This window comes from Microtus ochrogaster, unplaced genomic scaffold (genome assembly GCF_000317375.1).
Source record: "Microtus ochrogaster isolate Prairie Vole_2 unplaced genomic scaffold, MicOch1.0 UNK62, whole genome shotgun sequence".
NCBI lineage: Eukaryota > Metazoa > Chordata > Mammalia > Rodentia > Cricetidae > Microtus > Microtus ochrogaster.
Genome location: NW_004949160.1, coordinates 2218239 through 2226416, shown reverse-complemented (window position 1 = coordinate 2226416; position 8178 = coordinate 2218239).

Below are 8178 nucleotides of genomic sequence, written 5' to 3'. Positions count from 1 at the left end.
AAATTAAGACAGTCCCTTACAGATGTGCCCACAGAGCAGTCTGATCTGAGCAATACCTCAGCTGAGACGCCTTCAGAAGATGCAGCCAGGCTATGCCAAGTTGACCGCTGAAACTGACAGAACTTGATGACGATGATGATGATGATGAGGATGATGATGACGATGACAATGACAATGATGACGATGATGATGATGATGGAAAGGGTAATCAGGACAATGGAAACATTCCATTGTGAGGTTATGGGAGGCCTGAGCTCATGGTAACATGTGCAAACTCCAGCTTGTCACTGTTGAGCCCCATTAGGGCCAGGGTCTCTGCTTTGGGGGAGACTTGAAACAATAGCATCTTTGCCTCCAGCTATCACACCAATGACAGAGTAAACAAGCGAACTCCCCTAGTCTATCTTGATCAGGCAATGAGTTCATCCGAGTTGCTTAGAGCAGCACAGGGATGAGTCGCTTACATCACTGTGGGAGACTTGGCTTGTGTCACCAGAAACCCCCTCGACATGGCAATGACTATGGAGGCTGCATCACTGGGTTCTTTGAACAAGCTGTGAGAAGCTGTGTCATCAAAGTGTTCCTAAGCACAAGTAATCGTTAGCTGTTTATGTAACCCTGGGGACGGAACTCTTGGGACTTCAGCTTTCTTGAGAGTTCCAGAAATGTCTCTTTCTCTCCAGCGAGAGAATGTTTTAATCGGGAGTAAATCATTACACAACATTCCACCTCCTCCTCCAGTTCTTACATCCACACAGCTCCCGCAGTGTGCCCTGAGCCATGGACCGAAGAAGAGTTGTCAACAGTAGACTGTAGTGACACACTCACTTTGGTTAGCTGTGAGCCTCCTCTCCACAACAGGGACTCACAGAAGCTGCACTCTTTGGGTATGGATGCACATGCTTGGAAGGCGATTTGATAGACACATGTATCAATTAGACACACTAGAAGTAGACTCCCCTCCAAAGCCACGGGATTTGCTCACTATAGTACCAACCCCAGGTTCTGCCCTGTGAAGTTGGCTTTGCATTCAACCAGACAGCAGTTAGTTGTGCCCATAGCTATACCACTATCATTACCAGCAGAACCAACTACCCTGGCATGTGCTGGTACCAAGACTGAAACAATTCTCATGCAGAGCCTTGAGCAGCCCTTTTCTGACACTGGAAATGTTAATTGATAGGAACAGAGTATTCAACTCAGCCACATTTTGCTATGTCTTATCACAAGAAACGTGCAAAATCTTCACTATCTAGTTCTGACATGTAACCAAATGCAGTGACAATGACCGTATTGTATAGAGACTCACAGAGCTCCTGTGAGTAAGCTACTGCCTCATGGTGCTACACACATTAATAGAAATGGGCCAAGCAGTGTTTATATGAATACAGTTTGTGTATTGTTATTTCGGGGCATAAGGTAACCAGGTGGCTGGGAGCTGGGTGGCAGGAATGCAGCCCGCAGCTCCATTCAACAGGGGAGGCTTACAAAGTTGTCTTTAGGGTGCAATCTGAAAAACTCCCTGGACTGTTGTTTTTTTAAACCAAGAGGTCATTAAAATGCAAGTCATGATGCAGAAATCTTTTCAAGGGAAGCTGCTGTTCTAAACTCAACCACTGCTTGGAATGAACTGTGCTATTCACAATTGTCTCCCTAAAGGTTTCCTCTTGGCATGCTAGCAGCTTAGCAAAATACCCAAGTCCTAAAGGAAGCAAAAAAGCTGAACTAGAAAGATGGGGGATGGATTAGAAAGAGTCAGAGGTTCCAACTGTGCACGAGAAACCTTTGTGGGCCTTTTTAAAAATCTGTGGTGCTGGGCCATGGTGAGGGCGCACACCTTTAAACTCAGCACTCAGGAGGCAGAGGCAGGTGGATCTCTGTGGGTTCAAGGCCTGAGACTGGGTTTCTCTGTGTAGCCTGGATGTCCAGGAACTCACTATGTAGACCAGACTGGCCTCAAACACAGATTCACCTAAAGGTGTGCAGCACCACAGCCAGTCAAGTAGGCCAAGTATTTCTAAATCTTAAAGTGAAGGCAGCATTGAAAGTGTTCTTCAGATACCCTGCTATACTCATAGACTGGAGCCTAGCCCCGTCATCATCAGAGAGCCTTCATCCAGCAACGGATGGAAACAGATGCAGAGGCCCACAGCCAAACATTAGATGGAGCTGGGGGGATCCCTCCGAAGAGGGGGAGGAAGGATTGTAGGAGCCAGAGGGATCAAGGACACCACAAGAACATGACCCACAGAATCCACTAAGCAGGGCTCATAGGGGCTCGTGGAGACTGAAGCAACAGTCAGGGAGCCTGTGTGGGCCTGAGCCAGACCATCTGTGTATGTTATGGTTGTGTTGCTTGGTGTTCCTGTGGAACTCCTAACAGGGGGAGTGGGGTATCTCTGACTGCTTTGCCTGTTCTTGGGACCCTTTTTCTCCCACTGGGTTGAAGGTTTGAGTCTAGTCTTGCTGTAATCTGTGATGCCATGTTCACTTGATATCCCTGGGAGGCCTGCTCTTCTCTGAAGGAGGAAAGAGAAGCAATGGATCCAGGGGAGAGGGGAGGTTCAGGGGGACTGGGAGGGAGGAGTGGAAGGAGGGGAAATTGTGGTCAGTATGAGAGAAGAAGAAGAAAACAAGTGTTCTTCAGGGGCCAAATCTCAATACACCTGGAAACATGTTAATAAAACCCACTCTTCTTTCCTGCTTTAAAAGTATTTTTTTCTGAGTAACATATTTGCTTTATTCTTCATTTTTATCTTTTTAAAAATTGCACTTATTTATTTTACATCCCTACCGAAGTTCCCCTTCCTTCTCTCCTCCCATCCCCTCCCCACCTCCCCTCTGCCCCTTCCCCATCCACTCCTCCATTTCTGTTCAAAAAGGGGCATGCCTTAAATTTTAATTTTATAACTTACTTCTTAAATTTGATGTGTTTTAATGTGTGGCCTGAACTATATATATGCATGTGTGTGTGTATACACACACACACACACACACACACACACACACACACACCCCACAGGCATGCCTAATGTCTGTGGAGTTTAGCGAGAGTTTTGGAGTCCCTATAAGTGAAGTTACAGATGGTTATAAGCACTCATGTGGGTGCTAGGAACCAAACTTGGGTTCTCTACAGAAGCAAGGGCTCATAACTGCTGAGTCATCTTTCATCTTTCCAGCCCCCTGTGCTCTAGTTTTATGTTGTGCTTTTTAAATTAATTAGACTTATTTTTTTACTTTTTTTTTGAGATAGGGTTTCTCTGTGTAGCTTTGGAGCCTGTCCTGGAACTCGCTCTGTAGACCAGGTTGGCCTCAAACTCTCAAAGATCCACCTGCTTCTGCCTCCCGAGAGCTGGGATTAAAGGTGTGCGCCACCATCACCCAGCTCGACAATTTTCTTGCATGTATGTGGTTTATTATGTTTATTCTTTCCTCCTACCCTCTTTTCTTTTCCTTCAGTTTCTATCAAACTGCCCTCCTTCCCACAAGTCCCTTTCCCAGAATCACGACTTTTTTATCTTATCTTGTGAGCCCCGGGGTTTATCCAGAGCCATCTGTGTTGTGTTTTATTTTTGTATGTCTGGTGCATCCAAGCACATATGCATATTCACACGTATGCGCATGGCCAGACGTTGACATCATTAGCTGTCTTCGTCAATTACTCTCTGTCCTGCAGCCAGCTCCCAAACACAGAGATTTATTATTAATTAGGAAAGCTCAGCCAATAGCTTAGATTTTTTTCTAATTAGATCTTATACCTTAAACTAACCCATTTCTATTAATTGACTTCCTGCCTTGTGGCTTTATTAGCACATCTCTGTAGTGCCCATTTTGCTTGCTCTAATCCCTCTAGTTTTCTCACATCTCTGTCCTTCTTCTTCTTCCCGGCATCTTCAATGCCTGGAAATTCTGCCTAGTTATGGACTGTTCAGCTCTTTATTAAACCAACCAGAATGTCACTTCTTCACAGTGTACAAAAAGATTATTCCATAACACTGTCATGTGTGTTGAGGCGGACTCTGTCACTTGGACCAGGAGTTTGCTGGTTTGGGGAGTACAACTAGCTAGCTCAACCTGGGGAGCCTATCTCTGCTACTCACCAGGATCACAGGTGAACTATCAAGCTCACCTGGCATGTGTATGCATGTGCTTGCCACAGGTGCACATGTGTGTGCGTACATGTGAGGCTTGAAGTTGACATGAGCCTTCTCAATCTCTTTAACTCTTATTTATCAAGGCAGAGTGCCTGGTTGAACTTGGAACCTATGAATTTGACCATACTGGTTGGTCAGCTTGCTCTGGGGGTCCCTGACCCCATTTTAGTCAGTCAGCACGCTTGCTCGGCTTTTACGTGGGTTCTAGGCATCCAAACTCCCATCTTCACACTTTGCGTGGCAAACACTTTATCCACGGAGCCATCTCCTAGTCCCTGCAATTATTCCTACACAGCCTGCAGAACAGGGTTGAATGACTGTTACAGGTCTGATGTGGATAAGAACTTGGCTATAACACATCTAGACACACCCTGTCCACAGCTCTGTCTACATGTTCACTCTGGGACTCTTTTACAGGGGTCTTTGGAAGGATAGTTTCAGCTCAAGTAAGGGACACCTTTTTGCTGTTTATATTGCTTTTGTGGTGGTCTCCAAAACTGTAATGCCACATTCACTTCTAGCTGGTCTTTGTCTATAATAAGGTTCAACTCCTTCATCATCCATATCACACTTTCCTAGCAACCTTCTTTCCACAAGTCCACTTACAGGCTCATCTGCGATTCTAAACTACTCCCTATTGGTTCCAACTTTTTCCATTAGTGATGTCATGTCCCAGCACAACACCTACCCATTCTCTACAGAAAGCTGTGAAGGTGAAGTCACTACTGGCCTGCTGGACCCCTATCAGTAACTTGATTTTTTTTCTTATAACTTCTCTATTTTAATCTTAAAGACTAGTCTTCATCTGGGAATAAAAGTAGCATTAAAGGCATTTTCTGAGAAAAATGAGAAAGGAAACAAACAGTTCTTCCCACGCCAGCGTCCCAGAGCAGGAGCAGGAAGAGCGTCTTTTTCGGGAAGAGCGCCACCATGAGTTGAGTACTTCTTACTGCAGGAGACTCCCCCGTATCCCAGGAATCTTTGGTCTGAAAGGAAGTTCTGGAGAAAGGATCTCACTTTGTACTCCAGACTAGCCTAGAACTCACTATATATATACACCAGGAGACCTGCAAGACCCTCCTGGGAGGGGATGCTAACTATGGCAGCGTCCCTGCTGCTGAGCCTTAAAGTACAAGGTGGCCATCACAGCTTCGCATGTTCCTGGGAGTTGATTGGGACCAAGTGACCTTCTCTTCATCCTCAGTGAAGTTCTCTGGGAACTTCAGAGGCCAAGGAACGAGCTTCATAGTCCCCAGAGAAGGGCGAGTGTGAAGACTGCCTCTCTGGTGCACGGACTCTTCAAGGCAAAGGAGGAGAATTGTCAGCTCTTTAATCCAGATACATACTTGCATCATGGCGATCACGGAGATTTAGCCCTGTGTTCCTGAGAGCCTCTTTCCCAAACCACCTGCTATGTTGCCTAAAGTCTATTCAGCCCAGAAGTGGATCCAAAGTATCTTCAGTGCCCAAGGCAAGTAACATGATTCGAGTTTTTCTGGAAGTATGAGATCAGTTTCCAGGTTAAATAAATCAGGTATGTTAAATACATTTCACCAAGAAATAAGGGCATTTAAATAGGTCTAAAGTCACAATAAGACTTAAAAAAGTCAAAGAGACCAAACCGGTGTGTGCAAAGTTCTTGGGGATTGGGAAAGAGAACCCAGAGCAGGGTTGGGGGTGGGGTGTCGCTTCCCCAACTGTAGGAAAGGAGACCAAGAGCTGAAGATATTCCCCAGAGATGGAACTGGAATCTGACCTCTGATGGGTTACAGTGTAATATCTCTTCCCACTCGAAGCCCCACCCTCAGCATTCCCTTTGGCTGTGTGGCCTGAGGCATGGGCCACCTAGGTCCTACCATTAAACTATAAACAGGAAATCAAATAGGATTTCTCAGAAGGGCACATGCTCAGAATACAAGTCTCCTTAGCTGCTTGAACACACAGCTGTTCCACAATTCCAAGAAGAAAAACAAACAAAAAAAACCCCCACCTATTTGGGGGTCAAAATCAGTAAAAGATCAAAAGGATTTAGCCTTTTTAGTATCACAGATCTCAAAGATTGACAGAGAAAATGAACCTCAAAATTTGACATAACAACTTCACTAGAGATGTGGAATCTTCTAGGGTTGGGTGAGTCCATAACAACCTGAAGATATGAACTGTGGACTTCAGCACTCAGCAGAGTGTGTGTGTGTGTGTGGGGGGGGGGTACGGCTGCTCTCGCAGTAAGAAAGTACAAGACCTCTGTACTCTCTCTGCTATGCTTGGCTGTTCCAAACTCCCCAGGGCTGGCTATGTGGGACTTCTGTTCTCCCCAGTGCACACTTGACTTCAACTCCAGAGCATTAGAAACAAAGACCAGGAAGAATTTATCAGCTCCCATGAGGCAGGAAGCCAGTCAAGCTAGCTTCTTCCAGATGGATGCTGTCCCAATCCTGGATGGAGTTTGTCTGGAAGCTTCCACTCTAGGAACTGAGACCAGGGGCCAGACTGAAGGGACTAAGACAGGACAAGCACTAAAGCCACAGCCCACACCACTGTGAATGTTCTCTCCGCCACTGAACTCCAAAGACACAGACGGGCTGGCAAACCCCGAGCCTCAGTGTGAGTTGTCCCGATCTACCCAGACTCACTTCGGGCAATTCCTCACCAGGTGATGCTTCAGCAAAGAAAGCTGCTTGGTTGCATAGAAGAGATATGTGTCCCCACGCTAGTAATACGCAGCAGAGACTCAACTAGAGCTACATCTTGCCAAAAGATCACTTTAATCTGGTACTGCCTCTACCTAGTTCACTGTGGGTGTGGTACTGTTCTGGATGCTGATCCTTGATCCATCTCAATTTTCATCTTTGTTGCCAAGAAAGGTTATGTAAGAATGGTATGTAGTCCTCCTCCTCAATTTCCAGCAGCCATTGGAAAGCAGGCAGTGTGTGCCGTAACACACACACACCATTGCAATGCTCTGTGAGTCCCCACTGCACTAGACTTGTGTTTGGAGACGCAGCCTCTGCTTGTCATTCTAACACCACGCGCGAGAGGAAGGGCCCTCCTAGTCTAGAACTTCCCACCACTTCTTACTGTGGACACTGCTGTCAGTTTGAACTTGGAACAGGGTGGTCGCATGGTGAGAGTGAGGGAGGGACGCTAGGGCTCACGGGTGGGATGCTTAGTGCAGACAAGAAGGAGAGACAGAGGCCTCTGTCGCCTCTACCTCAGGACCTGTCTGAGCATCATAATCTACCAGGAAGGTATCTGTGGAAGTCGGGATAAAATTAGAATTCTATTAACTGTCCATCCCATAATCAGCTGAACAGGATAGGAAGGGAACAGAACCCTCAAAACACAAACTCTGGAGCCTCATCATCCTTGAAAATTTACTTTATAAAGAAATATATGATTTTATGAGTGTGGGTGCTTTGCCTGTATGTGTGCCGTGTGAATAAAGCCCGCACGGAGGTCGAAGGAGCCAGCATCTTAACCACGGAGCCGTCTCTGCAGCCCTCCTCACCTACTTTATACAGTCTATGTCTCCACTGTAAGCCTCTGGGTCTTCTGCACACCCCCATGGTATCTCCACTGTTACCCTCATGGTGACTAGAGCCCACCTGTTGGGGACTGTAGACCCCCAGACTCTGAATTTCCTGTGACTCTCTGCCTGCCAGAGTAAACAGCTTGTTTTCCTATGCTTGCAGCTGCTCTGAGCAAACAACTTGTTTTGCAGCTGCTCTGAGCACAAGACCTTGAGGAGTTCCTGATGGCAGGGGAGTGGTTTCTGGTGGGATTACAGCTGAGAGTTAGGGCGTGGATATTAGTCAAGGAGACCCTATATAAGCTGCTTTGGAACACAATAATAGGGCATTCTTGGTGCTCCCCGTGTCTCTCTCTGTGTGTTTCAATCTCCAGGTCCTTGCCCAGCTCTCGAACAGTACTGTGGCACTTAGAGTAGGTGATGTGCACCCATGACTCACCCCTCAGTCCCGCATACACAGAGGTCCTTCATCCCTATCAGGGTGTTTGTATCCTT